We start from the raw sequence: 14,736 nt of genomic DNA on the forward strand, positions 1-14,736 counted from the left end.
ATGCAAAAATAACTATGCATGAATATTTACAGCAGTATTAATCATAATAGCCAAAAGGTGAAAAGAAGCCCAATGCCCAACAACTGATGAAGAAATAAACAAAACGTGGTATGTACACAACATCAAATATTATTCAGTCACAAAAAAGACTGATGTTTTGATCCTGCTGTAACAGGGATAAACCTTGAAAACATATGAAGTAAAAGAAGCCAGACATAAAAGACCACATATTATATGATTCCATTTATACTGATGTCCAGAAATGTTTATAGGCAAATCTATGGAGACAGAAAGTAGATTAGTGGTTACCTAGGGATAGGAGTGATGGGAGAATGGCAAGATGATAGCTAAAAGGTACAGGGTTTCTTTTCAGGCGATGAAAGTGTTCTGAAATGTATCGTGGTGACGGTTGCACAGGACTATGAATACACTAAAAGTCACTGTATTGTTTTTTTTTAATGTATGAACTATATGGTATGTGAATTATATCTCAATAAAGCTCTTTAAAAACCATAAAAATCATCACATATAATAATACAGAAAACACCTGGAAATGAATGAGAAAAAGATGAATGTACATAGTTTAATTACACAAAGTTCCACATTAGTTTAGATTACCATTTTCGTAAAATTTCCAGAAAATATAAAGTATATAAGGGGTTAATAGCTGTTTTGGGGGTAAAGACTTTCCCTACTCTGCCCTATCCAAATTCCTGATCCACAGAATCCATGTGCATAAAGAAATGGATGCTGTTCACCACTAAGTTTTGAAGCAGTTTGCTATGCAGCAACAGATATCCAAAATGAGACTCCAAACTGGAACTCCTGATTCCACCTTTACCCTCCTGCAGTTTACTTTCAACACTGCCACCCTTTGAAAACCTAAGTGAACATTTACTCCCTGTTCAAAAATCCCACAACTGGCAATCAAGATGGTAGAGTAAAGTCACTCCTGGGTGCCACTCCCCAGCAAAATGTTTAAACAACCTGCAAAACTGGCAGAGCCCTCTTCCTCAGAATTCCAGAAAATAGTTAAAGGGTTACCTTAACTGGGTGAGAGCCAAATAAAAAAAAAACATGACTTTAAAAATGATAGACGAGAGAGCGGGGCAAGATGGCAGACTGGTGAGCTGTATGTTTTAGTTACTCCTCCAGGAAAGTAGGTAGAAAGCCAGGAACTGCGTGGACTGGACACCACAGAGCAATCTGACTTTGAGCATACTTCATACAACACTCATGAAAACGTGGAACTGCTGAGATCAGCGAAATCTGTAAGTTTTTGCAGCCAGGGGACCCACGCCCATCCCTGCCAGGCTCAGTCCCGTGGGAGGAGGGGCTGTCAGCTCCGGGAAGGAGAAGGGAGAACTGCAGTGGCAGTCCTTATCGGAAACTCATTCTGCTGATCCAAACTCCAAACATAGATAGACGGAGACCAGACACCAGAGAATCTGAGAGCAGCCAGCCCAGCAGAGAGGAGACAGGCATAGAAAAAAAACAACACGAAAAACTCCAAAATAAAAGCGGAGGATTTCTGGAGTTCTGGTGAACATAGAAAGGGGAAGGGCAGAGCTCAGGCCCGAGCTCAGGCCCTGAGGCGCATATGCAAATCCCGAAGAAAAGCTGATCTCTCTGCCCTGTGGACCTTTCCTTAATGGCCCTGGTTGCTCTGTCTCTTAGCATTTCAATAACCCATTAGATCTCTGAGGAAGGCCCTTTTTTTTTTTTTTTTTATCCTTTTTTCTTTTTCTAAAACAATTACTCTAAGAAGCCCAATACAGAAAGCTTCAAAGACTTGCAATTTGGGCAGGTCAAGTCAAGAGCAGAACTAGGAGAGCTCTGAGACAAAACGCAATAATCCAGTGGCTGAGAAAATTCACTAAACACCACAACTTCCCAAGAAAAGGGGGGTGTCCGCTCACAGCCATCATCCTGGTGGACAGGAAACACTCCTGCCCATCGCCAGCCCCACAGCCCAGAGCTGCCCCAGACAACCCAGTGTGACGGAAGTGCTTCAAATAACAGGCACACACCACAAAACTGGGCGTGGACATTAGCCTTCCCTGCAAGCTCAGCTGATTGTCCCAGAGTTGGGAAGGTAGAGCAGTGTGAATTAACAAAGCCCCATTCAGCCATCATTTCAGCAGACTGGGAGCCTCCCTACACAGCCCAGCAGCCCAGAACTGCCCTGGGGGGACGGCACTCACCTGTGACATAGCACAGTCATCCCTCAACAGAGGACCCGGGGTGCACGGCCTGGAAGAGGGGCCCACTTGCAAGTATCAGGAGCCATACGCCAATACCAAGGACTTGTGGGTCAGTGGCAGAGACAAACTGTGGCAGGACTGAACTGAAGGATTAGACTATTGCAGCAGCTTTAAAACTCTAGGCTCACCAGGGAGATTTGATTGTTAGAGCCACCCCCCCCTCCCTGACCGCCCAGAAACACGCCCCATATACAGGGCGGGCAACACCAACTACACACGCAAGCTTGGTACACCAATTGGACCCCACAAGACTCACTCCCCCACTCACCAAAAAGGCTAAGCAGGGGAGAACTGGCTTGTGGAGAACAGGTGGCTCGTGGAAGCCACCTGCTGGTTAGTTAGAGAAAGTGTACTCCACGAAGCTGTAGATCTGATAAATTAGAGATAAGGACTTCAATTGGTCTACAAATCCTAAAAGAACCCTATCAAGTTCAGCAAATGCCACGAGGCCAAAAACAACAGAAAATTATAAAGCATATGAAAAAAACAGACGATATGGATAACCCAAGCCCAAGCACCCAAATCAAAAGATCAGAAGAGACACAGCACCTAGAGCAGCTACTCAAAGAACTAAAGATGAACAATGAGACCATAGTACGGGACACAAAGGAAATCAAGAAGACCCTAGAAGAGCATAAAGAAGACATTGCAAGACTAAATAAAAAAATGGATGATCTTATGGAAATTAAAGAAACTGTTGATCAAATTAAAAAGATTCTGGACACTCATAGTACAAGACTAGAGGAAGTTGAACAACGAATCAGTGACCTCGAAGATGACAGAAGGGAAAATGAAAGCATAAAAGAAAGAATGGGGAAAAAAATTGAAAAAATCGAAATAGACCTCAGGGATATGATAGATAATATGAAACGTCCAAATATAAGACTCATTGGTGTCCCAGAAGGGGAAGAAAAGGGTAAAGGTCTAGGAAGAGTATTCAAAGAAATTGTTGGGGAAAACTTCCCAAATCTTCTAAACAACATAAATACACAAATCATAAATGCTCAGCGAACCCCAAATAGAATAAATCCAAATAAACCCACTCCGAGACATATACTGATCACACTGTCAAACACAGAAGAGAAGGAGCAAGTTCTGAAGGCAGCAAGAGAAAAGCAATTGACCACATACAAAGGAAACAGCATAAGACTAAGTAGTGACGACTCAGCAGCCACCATGGAGGCAAGAAGGCAGTGGCACGATATATTTAAAATTCTGAGTGAGAAAAATTTCCAGCCAAGAATACTTTATCCAGCAAAGCTCTCCTTCAAATTTGAGGGAGAGCTTAAATTTTTCACAGACAAACAAATGCTGAGAGAATTTGATAACAAGAGACCTGCCCTACTGGAGATACTAAAGGGAGCCCTACAGACAGAGAAACAAAGAAAGGACAGAGAGACTTGGAGAAAGGTTCAGTACTAAAGAGATTCGGTATGGGTACAATAAAGGATATTAATAGACAGAGGGGAAAAATATGACAAACATAAACCAAAGGATAAGATGGCTGATTCAAGAAATGCCTTCACGGTTATAACGTTGAATGTAAATGGATTAAACTCCCCAATTAAAAGATATAGATTTGCAGAATGGATAAAAAAAAATGAACCATCAATATGTTGCATACAAGAGACTCATCTTAGACACAGGGACACAAAGAAACTGAAAGTGAAAGGATGGAAAAAAATATTTCATGCAAGCTACAGCCAAAAGAAAGCAGGTGTAGCAATATTAATCTCAGATAAAATAGACTTCAAATGCAGGGATGTTTTGAGAGACAAAGAAGGCCACTACATACTAATAAAAGGGGCAATTCAGCAAGAAGAAATAACAATCGTAAATGTCTATGCACCCAATCAAGGTGCCACAAAATACATGAGAGAAACACTGGCAAAACTAAAGGAAGCAATTGATGTTTCCACAATAATTGTGGGAGACTTCAACACATCACTCTCTCCTATAGATAGATCAACCAGACAGAAGACCAATAAGGAAATTGAAAACCTAAACAATCTGATAAATGAATTAGATTTAACAGACATATACAGGACATTACATCCCAAATCACCAGGATACTTTTCTAGTGCTCACGGAACTTTCTCCAGAATAGATCATATGCTGGGACATAAAACAAGCCTCAATAAATTTAAAAAGATTGAAATTATTCAAAGCACATTCTCTGACCACAATGGAATACAATTAGAAGTCAATAACCATCAGAGACTTAGAAAATTCACAAATACCTGGAGGTTAAACAACACACTCCTCAACAATCAGTGGGTTAAAGAAGAAATAGCAAGAGAAATTGCTAAATATATAGAGACGAATGAAAATGAGAACACAACATACCAAAACCTATGGGATGCAGCAAAAGCAGTGCTAAGGGGGGAAATTTATAGCACTAAACGCATATATTAAAAAGGAAGAAAGAGCCAAAATCAAAGAACTAATGGATCAACTGAAGAAGCTAGAAAATGAACAGCAAACCAATCCTAAACCAAGTAGAAGAAAAGAAATAACAAGGATTAAAGCAGAAATAAATGACATAGAGAACAAAAAAACAATAGAGAGGATAAATATCACCAAAAGTTGGTTCTTTGAGAAGATCAACAAGATTGACAAGCCCCTAGCTAGACTGACAAAATCAAAAAGAGAGAAGACCCATATAAACAAAATAATGAATGAAAAAGGTGACATAACTGCAGATCCTGAAGAAATTAAAAAAATTATAAGAGGATACTATGAACAACTGTATGGCAACAAACTGGATAATGTAGAGGAAATGGACAATTTCCTGGAAACATATGAACAACCTAGACTGACCAGAGAAGAAATAGAAGACCTCAACCGACCCATCACAAGCAAAGAGATCCAATCAGTCATCAAAAATCTTCCCACAAATAAATGCCCAGGGCCAGATGGCTTCACAGGGGAATTCTACCAAACTTTCCAGAAAGAACTGACACCAATCTTACTCAAACTCTTTCAAAACATTGAAGAAAATGGAACACTACCTAACTCATTTTATGACGCTAACATCAGTCTAATACCAAAACCAGGCAAAGATGCTACAAAAAAGGAAAACTACCGGCCGATCTCCGTAATGAATATAGATGCAAAAATCCTCAACAAAATACTTGCAAATCGAATCCAAAGACACATTAAAAAAATCATACACCATGACCAAGTGGGGTTCATTCCAGGCATGCAAGGATGGTTCAACATAAGAAAATCAATCAATGTATTACAACACATTAACAAGTCAAAAGGGAAAAATCAATTGATCATCTCAATAGATGCTGAAAAAGCATTTGACAAAATCCAACATCCCTTTTTGATAAAAACACTTCAAAAGGTAGGAATTGAAGGAAACTTCCTCAACATGATAAAGAGCATATATGAAAAACCCACAGCCAGCATAGTACTCAATGGTGAGAGACTGAAAGCCTTCCCTCTAAGATCAGGAACAAGACAAGGATGCCCGCTGTCACCACTGTTATTCAACATTGGGCTGGAAGTGCTAGCCAGGGCAATCCGGCAAGACAAAGAAATAAAAGGCATCCAAATTGGAAAAGAAGAAGTAAAACTGTCATTGTTTGCAGATGATATGATCTTATATCTAGAAAACCCTGAGAAATCAACGATACACCTACTAGAGCTAATAAACAAATTTAGCAAAGTAGCGGGATACAAGGTTAATGCACATAAGTCAGTAATGTTTCTATATGCTAGAAATGAACAAACTGAAGAGACACTCAAGAAAAAGATACCATTTTCAATAGCAACTAAAAAAATCAAGTACCTAGGAATAAACTTAACCAAAGATGTAAAAGACCTATACAAAGAAAACTACATAACTCTACTAAAAGAAATAGAAGGGGACCTTAAAAGATGGAAAAATATTCCATGTTCATGGATAGGAAGACTAAATGTCATTAAGATGTCAATTCTACCCAAACTCATCTACAGATTCAATGCAATCCCAATCAAAATTCCAACAACCTACTTTGCAGACTTGGAAAAGCTAGTTATCAAATTTATTTGGAAAGGGAAGATGCCTCGAATTGCTAAAGACACTCTAAAAAAGAAAAACGAAGTCGGAGGACTTACACTCCCTGACTTTGAAGCTTATTATAAAGCCACAGTTGCCAAAACAGCATGGTACTGGCACAAAGACAGACATATAGATCAATGGAATCGAATTGAGAATTCAGAGATAGACCCTCAGATCTATGGCCGACTGATCTTTGATAAGGCCCCCAAAGTCACTGAACTGAGTCATAATGGTCTTTTCAACAAATGGGGCTGGGAGAGTTGGATATCCATATCCAAAAGAATGAAAGAGGACCCCTACCTCACCCCCTACACAAGCATTAACTCAAAATGGACCAAAGATCTCAATATAAAAGAAAGTACCATAAAACTCCTAGAAGATAATGTAGGAAAACATCTTCAAGACCTTGTATTAGGCGGACACTTCCTAGACTTTACACCCAAAGCACAAGCAACAAAAGAGAAAATAGATAAATGGGAACTCCTCAAGCTTAGAAGTTTCTGCACCTCAAAGGAATTTCTCAAAAAGGTAAAGAGGCAGCCAACTCAATGGGAAAAAATTTTTGGAAACCATGTATCTGACAAAAGACTGATATCTTGCATATATAAAGAAATCCTACAACTCAATGACAATAGTACAGTCGGCCCAATTATAAAATGGGCAAAAGATATGAAAAGACAGTTCTCTGAAGAGGAAATACAAATGGCCAAGAAACACATGAAAAAATGTTCAGCTTCACTAGCTATTAGAGAGATGCAAATTAAGACCACAATGAGATACCATCTAACACCGGTTAGAATGGCTGCCATTAAACAAACAGGAAACTACAAATGCTGGAGGGGATGTGGAGAAATTGGAACTCTTATTCATTGTTGGTGGGACTGTATAATGGTTCAGCCACTCTGGAAGTCAGTCTGGCAGTTCCTTAGAAAACTAGATATAGAGTTACCATTCGATCCAGCGATTGCACTTCTCGGTATATACCCGGAAGATCGGAAAGCAGTGACATGAACAGATATCTGCACGCCAATGTTCATAGCAGCATTACTCACAATTGCCAAGAGATGGAAACAACCCAAATGTCCTTCAATAGATGAGTGGATAAATAAAATGTGGTATATACACACGATGGAATACTACGCGGCAGTAAGAAGGAACGATCTCGTGAAACATATGACAACATGGATGAACCTTGAAGACATAATGCTGAGCGAAATAAGCCAGGCACAAAAAGAGAAATATTATATGCTACCACTAATGTGAACTTTGAAAAATGTAAAACAAATGGTTTATAATGTAGAATGTTGGGGAACTAGTAATAGAGAGCAATTAAGGAAAGGGGAACAATAATCCAAGAAGAACAGATAAGCTATTTAACGTTCTGGGGATGCCCAGGAATGACTATGGTCTGTTAATTTCTGATGGATATAGTAGGAGCAAGTTCACAGAAATGTTGCTATATTAGGTAAGTTTCTTGGGGTAAAGTAGGAACATGTTGGAAGTTAAGCAGTTATCTTAGGTTAGTTGTCTTTTTCTTACTCCCTTGTTATGGTCTCTTTGAAATGTTCTTTTATTGTATGTTTGTTTTCTTTTTAACTTTTTTTTCATACAGTTGATTTAAAAAAGAAGGGAAAGTTAAAAAAAAAAAAAAAAAGAAAAACAAGGAAAAAAAAAAGATGTCGTGCCCCCTTGAGGAGCCTGTGGAGAACGCAGGGGTATTCGCCTACCCCACCTCCATGGTTGCTAACATGACCACAGACATAGGGGACTGGTGGTTTGATGGGTTGAGCCCTCTACCACAGGTTTTACCCTTGGGAAGATGGTTGCTGCAAAGGAGAGGCTAGGCATCCCTATGGTTGTGCCTAAGAGCCTCCTCCCGAATGCCTCTTTGTTGCTCAGATGTGGCCCTGTCTCTCTAGCTAAGCCAACTTGAAAGGTGAAATCACTGCCCTCCCCTCTACGTGGGATCAGACACCCAGGGGAGTGAATCTCCCTGGCAACGTGGAATATGACTCTCGGGGAGGAATGTAGACCTGGCATCGTGGGACGGAGAACATCTTCTTGACCAAAAGGGGGATGTGAAGGGAAATGAAACAAGCTTCAGTGGCAGAGAGATTCCAAAAGGAGCTGAGAGGTCACTCTGGTGGGCACTCTCATGCACACTTTAGACAACCCTTTTTAGGTTCTAAAGAATTGGGGTAGCTGGTGGTGGATACCTGAAACTATCAAACTACAACCCAGAACCCATGAATCTCAAAGACAGTTGTATAAAAATGTAGCTTATGAGGGGTGACAACGGGATTGGGAAAGCCATAAGGATCACACTCCACTTTGTCTAGTTTATGGATGGATGAGTAGAAAAATAGGGGAAGGAAACAGACAAAGGTACCCAGTGTTCTTTTTTACTTCAATTGCTCTTTTTCACTCTAATTATTATTCTTGTTATTTTTGTGTGTGTGCTAATGAAGGTGTCAGGGATTGATTTGGGTGATGAATGTACCACTATGTAATGGTACTGTAAACAATCGAAAGTACGATTTGTTTTGTATGACTGCGTGGTATGTGAATATATCTCAATAAAATGAAGATTTAAAAAAAAATGATAGACGAAATTAAAAAAACTAAAAAAGAAAAAAATGAAAAACTGAAAAAAACAAAAAATATACTAAAAAATTAAAGTTAAAAAAATAAAACAAAACAAAAAAAATGATAGGAGAAGCTCGTGGCATCCTCGCTGTCCTCTCCCCCACCCCCTCCCTATGTGGAGCCAGCCTGTGCTCCCATTGTGGGTCCCAGGCTCTGTTCCAGAGAGAGCAGAGTAACCCATATGCACATACTACGCTGCCTGTACATTACTGCCAACCTATCAGGTGGCAGCTTGAAAGGATGAATCAGGAAACTCATCTCTGGCTCCCTCTCTCAGAACTTGCCCTGCAAGCAGAAGACACTTGGCGACAGCTAAAACACCCTAAGAAGCAGTTAAGGCAAAGTGGCCTGGGCAAAGGATTGTCTGGTTTAAGTCATACAATAGAGCACCACGCCCAGACACAAGTAGTCAAACCACAGAGAGTTCTTACAGCTGCAAAAGAAAAGCAACCTGGTATTTATAAGGGGGTCCCAATACCATTAAGTTCCGATTTCTCATCAGAAAACATGGAAACAAGAAGGAAGCATGAGGAAGAAATACTTAAAGTGTTGAAAGAAAACAACTGCCAACCAAGAATTTTATATCCCAGAGATAATAAGACATTCCCAGATAAACAAAAGCTATGGAAGTTCATCACCACTACACCTGCCCTACCAAAAAAAAAAAAAAAGCAATGCTAAAGGGAGTTATTCAGACTGAAAATGTACATAAGACAGTAGGTCAAAGCAGCATACAGAAATAAAGACCACTGGTACAGGTAACCACATGGCCAATTACAAATGTCAGGACTATTCTATTCTATTTTTGTAATTCCATGTTTTGTATATTGTATATACAAAATGTATATTTGTATATTGTAATTCCACGTTTTACTTCTTACAGGCTTTAAAATACAAATGAATAAAAATAATGATGAATCAATGATTTTGTACACACAATATATGAAGATACAATTTGTACAAGTACAAAAAAAAGTGGGGGGCGAAAGTATAGGACAATGTTCGTGTATGCCTTTGAAGTAAAGTTGGTGTCAAATCAAATGTGATTGTTATAGATTTATGATGCTAAGTTTAAGCTCCACAGTAACCACCAAGAAAATATATGAAAAATACATAAAGAAATGATAAGGGTCTCAAGGCGGCACAAAACAAAAACACAGATATAAATACATACAAAAGTAGGCATTAATGGAAGAATTGAGAGACAAAAAACATAAGACTTACAAAGACCAAATAACCAAATGGCAGAAGAAATGGATTAAGCTCTCCAGTCAAAAAGCCGAGATTGGCAGAATGGACAAAAAAGCCATGACCCAAATATATGCTGTTCACAAGAGGCTAACCTTAAATTCAAAGACATAAGTAGGTTGAAAGTGAAAGGATAGAAAAAATATATACCACAAATAGTAACCAAAAGAAACCTGGGGTAAGTATATTAATATCAAATAAAGTAGCCTTTTAGTCAAAAACTGTTATGAGGGGAAAAGGAGGTCACTATATACCGATAAAGGGGCCAATTCAACAAGATCTAACAATTATAAATATATACGCACTTAACCGCAAAGCCCCAAAACACATGAGGCAAATATTGTCAGGTTTGAAGGGAGAAATAGACAGTTTTACATTAATAGAAGATTTCAATTCTACACTTTCAACAATAGATGGAACATCTAGATAAAATATCAACAGAAAAGCAGTAGATTTGAACACTACTATAAGCCAATTAGAAACAGGATACAGAGAGCACTTCACCCAATAGCAGCAGAATACACATTCTCTAGAGCACACGGATCATTCTACAGGACAGACTATACATGAGGTCACAAAACAAGTCTCAATAAATCCAAAAATATTGGGACCTTACAATGCATCTTCTCCAACCATAAGGGAATAAAGTGAGAAATCAATAAAAGAGGGATAACTGGAAAAGTCACAAATATGTGGAAACACACACTCTCAAACAACCAGTGGACCAAAGAAAATCACAAAGGAAATTAGAAAATATCTTGAGACAAATGAAAACAAAACACAACATACCAAAACTTATGGGCTGCAGCAAAGGCAGGGCTGAGAGGGAAATTTATATTTCTAAATACTTACATTAAAAAAGAAGAAAGATCTCAAATCAGATACCTAACCTCACAATTGGAGGATCTAGAAAAGGAAGCGCAAACTAAACCCAAAGCAAGGAGGAGAACTGAAAGAAAGATTAGAGTGGAGATAAATGACGTGGAGAATAAAAAAAAAAATACAGTTATTTTCTGTAATCCTACAACTTATCTAACAAAAAAAAAATTTTTTTAATAGAGAAAACCAATGAAACCAACAGTTGGTTAAGTTGGTTCTTTTAAACGCCAGTAAATCGACAGACCTTTAGCTAGGTTGACAAGGAAAAAAAGAGAGAACACAAATAACCAAAATAAGGAATGAAAGGGGGGACATTACTACTGATCGCACAGAAATAAAAAGGATTATAAGAGAATACTATGAACAACTGTACGCTAACAACTTAGGTTATCAGGAAGAAACGGGCAAATTCCAAGAAACACACAAACTACCTACACAGACTTGAGAAAAAATACAAGTGCCACAAGCTTCTACTATTTTTAAAACTGTGTTATGTTTATTCAGCACTTGCCCAGTTACTGCAACTCTAACTATTCTCCTGAGTTTTGAGGAAGATGGTTCTGCCAATTGTTCACAGATTCTGTGGGAGAACAACACCATCGAGCACCTTATTTGTCATCTCGGTTGACCACAAGCCCAGGCCAATTGATTTCCGGCAAAGGTGCCAAGTCCACTCAATGGGGAAAGAATAGTATCCTCAACAAACGGTGCTGGTTATGCATATGCAAAAGAATGAAGGTGGGCCATTTCCTCATACCATATACAAAAATTAACTCAAAATGGATCAAAGACCTAAATATAAGAACCAAAACTACAAAACTCCTAGAAGAAAACATAGGGAAGCATCTTCAGGACCTTGTGTTAGGCAATGATTTCTCACGCTTTTCATCAAAAGTACAAACTACAAAAGGAAAAAATAGATAAATGGGACTTCATCAAAATTAAAAACTTTTGTGCAAAGGACTTCATCATGAAAGTTAAAAGACAACCTACAGAGTGGGAATGACCCAGCAGATCATGATGGGTCTTAATACTATTACTGAAGCCTTATAGGAAGGTCACAGAGAGAGTAAGCCAGAGGTAGCAGTCAGAAGCTGAACATCAATGGAACCCGTAAAAGGGAAAAACCTGGAAAGGCCACCATGTGCACTGCCATCTGACAGAAAAGCCAAGGGCCAAGGATATCAGCAGCCAGCCCCAGAACACCAGAGTCATCTAAGAGAAAGCATCACCTTGATGACATCTTTTTTTTTTAATTTCTCCTAACCTCAATACTATGAGCCAATAAATTCCCTTTGTTTACATCAACACACTGCATAGTATTTGCTTCAGCAACCAGAAACCTAAAACACCAGGCAACCCCAATTCTATGTATATGCCCAAAAGATTTAAAAGCAGAGACATGAACAGAAATTTGCACACTGATATTCATAGTGGCATTCACAATTACCAAATGGTGGAAGCAACTCAAGTGTCCATCAACCAATGAATGGATAAACAAAATGTGGTATATACATACAATATTATTTAGCCATAAAAAGGAGTGAAGTTCTGAAATATGCAACAACAAGGATAAACTGTAGACATCATATTAAGTGAATTAAGCCAGGTACAAAAGGACAAATATTGTATGATCTCACTGATAAGAAATTATTAGAATTTGCAAATTCAGAGTCAGAAACTAGAATACAAGTTGCCAGGGGCTGTGGTAGGGTAGGAAATAGGGGGTTAATGCTTAATTGGTACAATTTCTGTTTGGGGTGATGGAAAAGTTTTGCTAACGGATGGTAGTGACACTAGCACAACGTTGTAAATGTAATTAATGCCAATGAATTATATATTTGAATGTGGTTAAAATAGGAAATTATATGTGGTATACACACTTCTCTTCCAATACAGCTGTGGCACATTACTATGTCACCTTCACTAGGGACATTAGAGGAGTTCCATCCCTACGAGTCATTCTAGTTTGCTAAGCTGTTCAAAGCAGATTCCATGAAATGTGTGTGTTGGCTATTACAATAGGAATTTATTCACTTACAAGCTTACAGTTCTGTGGCTATGGAAATGCCCAAATCAAGACATCATCAAGATGATACCTTCTTCCTGAAGACCAGCTGCTGATGATCCTAGATTCCTCTGTCGCATGGCAAGGCACATGGCAGCATCTGCTGGCCTCTCCTTCCTCTTTCTGGTTTCATTGTTCCAGCTTCTTTCTTCCCTGGCTTTCTCTCTCTGTCTGAATTTCATTCTCTTACAAAGGACACCAGTAGCAGGATTAAGACCCACACTAAATGAGGTGGTCACAACTTAAGATCCTACTCACCAAAAGATTCTACTGACAATGGGTCCACACCCACAGGAATGGATTAACTTAAAGAACATACTTTTCTGGGATACATACAGCTTCAAACCATCACACAAGTATATGAACAGAACACACAAATACTGAAGACTCCCACATACAATGTTTAAGATGAAAGTTCTGTTGATGGTATCTGACTTACCATTCTCTATGTGGACCCCTAAAGAGATAACCTGCAGGGTTCCTAAGTGTGGATTAACTTCACAATTGTCTATACTAGAAATCACAGACTATTAGAATTAATTTCATCTAGCCCAATAACCATTGGAGATATAACAGAATAAAGGTCCAAGGGTGTCCACAGCCACAGAATTATTCTATCATTTAGATATATTTTTGAAGACAAAAGAATGACAACCACATTATTATGCAGGAACAAGATGATGACACTCTTTATTTTCTTCCATATAATGGTTTCCAAAATTCTAAAACAAAAAGACAAGTGTTTCTACATTTGTTAGTTCCCAGTTGATTTTTAAATTAATAGAATAATTCAACAGCTCATTTTATCAAGAAATAACAGTATTCAACAAATACATGCTGAGTGCCTACCATATGAAAGGAATTATATGTAATACAAATACATTCCCTGCCTTCAGCAAACTATCATTCTAGTAGGAACTATATGCCATTTGCACAAATGAACTCGAATGCAAGACCACACACAATCAAGGTCACAAGTGAGATATAAACTAAGATCTATAGAAATACAGATGAGCAAGGGAACACACTTCAAAGTAGAATACTGGCTAAACCTACCCTGAAAAAGTTAAAAGCTTTGTTTTTTTCTTTTGGTGAGAGAGCAGGTAGGGACAATCAAATATTCCAAGCAAAAGAAAAGGCTCAGGCAAAGTCATAAAACACACACAATGAGCATCTAAGAAGACTATCAGCAGTCCTGATAGCCATAGTGCTAGTTTTCTACTGCACGATAACTTAAAACACAAGCACTCAATCAACAGGACCAGATCCCAGAAGGCTCTGATTTAGAACTGGATTTTTTTTCAGTAGCATCAGTGTGGACATAGCACTGCAAACTCTCAGAGAAATCCCCCTAAAATGACTGGTACTTGTGATCCAGGAAAGAAATAAAATGGATCTGAGATTTCTTCCTACAGTGAGGTTTTAAGATTCAGAAGACCGGGTATGGTGGACATCTACCCTAAAATAATGGATATATTATTAAACCAAATCTTCTTAAAGCATTATGTTTCCTATTTTATCAATTACCATCCAATACATATCCTTACTCTGCTACAAAGATTTTCAAATATGCCGTTCCA

The 14,736-nt window shown here is 38.5% G+C and overlaps 1 protein-coding gene across 3 annotated transcripts in view; it reads right to left on the minus strand.

Annotated features, from left to right (window-relative positions):
* The window catches only part of ZNF407 (zinc finger protein 407), a 525,354-nt gene that overhangs the window by 489,714 nt on the left and 20,904 nt on the right, over nt 1-14,736 (minus strand). The gene's annotated exons all lie outside the window — the stretch shown is intronic.

The sequence above is a fragment of the Choloepus didactylus genome, chromosome 16 (genome assembly GCF_015220235.1).
Source record: "Choloepus didactylus isolate mChoDid1 chromosome 16, mChoDid1.pri, whole genome shotgun sequence".
Taxonomy (NCBI): Eukaryota; Metazoa; Chordata; class Mammalia; order Pilosa; family Megalonychidae; genus Choloepus; species Choloepus didactylus.